The 1,336-nt window shown below is 39.4% G+C and overlaps 1 protein-coding gene across 2 annotated transcripts in view; it reads right to left on the reverse strand.

Moving 5' to 3' along the window:
* LOC101855105 (gastrin/cholecystokinin type B receptor) overlaps positions 1-1,336 on the reverse strand; it is a gene marked incomplete in the record, with an annotated part of 167,967 nt that overhangs the window by 161,340 nt on the left and 5,291 nt on the right.

Raw genomic sequence — 1,336 nt, forward strand, 5'->3', positions numbered from 1 at the left:
TCATGCCACCACGCGACCACGCCACCACACCATCATGACACCACACCACACCATCACGCGACCATGCCACCACACCTTCATGCCACCATACCACCACGCGACCATGCCACCGCACCATCATGCCAACACACCACCACGCGACCACGCCACCACACCATCATGCCACCACACCACAACGCCATCATACAATCATGGCTTCACCCGGAAATAGAACTGTCAGCAGCATGGATCAGGACTTGGTAACCCAAATAATTTACTGATTTCACTGAGCCCTACAATGCATATTATTGTGATTTTCCAGACCGTATAACATCTCGCTCTTGTGCGGTTTGTGAGACTCAGACTCAGATACGTGCGCACTAGGTGTGAGGAAACTATTTATTTATTACAGTTCAAGAGAGATCAAATCTTTTGATCAATTCAAATGTCAGCTGAAGTCGTTTCTGTTTTTAAATTAATAAGATGAATATTTGAAGTGATTTTCTTTTAGTCAGAACACAGCGTTTTATGTTACTGTTGTATATTGTACTGTATTGTAAAGCGCTCAATGCCTGTGTACTTTAATCGGGGTTGACCGCTATATAAATGTCATTTATTATTATTATTACCGTTGTATGACTTACTTCGATGACTTTTCGGTACATTATTTAAAGTCGAACCTGTCGAGAACGACCACCAATTGTTCGAGTGAAAATTGGTCATCTTAGACAGGTGGTCCTTTTCTTTTGAACGGTTTCATGAAAAGGATAAAAGCGCAAAACTGAAGGGAGGCGGGAGGGAGTAATCGTTCATAGTTTTTACATGTGATTGTCTAGAACAGGTGGTCGTTTGATAAGTAGAAAGACAGATAGATGCATGCATGCATATATTATTATACACATATTATAAATCATTTGTGATTGTTTGTTTGTGTGTATTTGTGTGTGTGTGCTTGTGTATTTGCCTGTGTTTTATAATGTTTTTATGGCAATTTGTATTTGGTACATTGAAAAACCAATAGGTTGGTTGTCTTCATTCTTCATGTCTTCACTGTACAGTATTGAACACGATAGTTTATCCCACCCGAGCTCAGTATATAATATTCTCAGTTGTCTGGCCCACTTTATGAAACAAAAGGCCAGGTATTTGAGCTCTTTTTGTCTCAAGGTTGCGTTGCAGGAAACGTAGAGAACATTGCACTTTCAGTTCTATAGTATACTGGTTAGAACAAGCGTTAGCCAATATTTCATTCTATTTGATGACAAAATACATTGTGCAATTTGATTATAACACGTCATGCGTTATATATAATTATGTATATACATAGTACACATGCACACACACACACACACACACA

The sequence above is a fragment of the Aplysia californica genome, unplaced genomic scaffold, assembly GCF_000002075.1.
Source record: "Aplysia californica isolate F4 #8 unplaced genomic scaffold, AplCal3.0 scaffold00216, whole genome shotgun sequence".
Lineage (NCBI taxonomy): Eukaryota > Metazoa > Mollusca > Gastropoda > Aplysiida > Aplysiidae > Aplysia > Aplysia californica.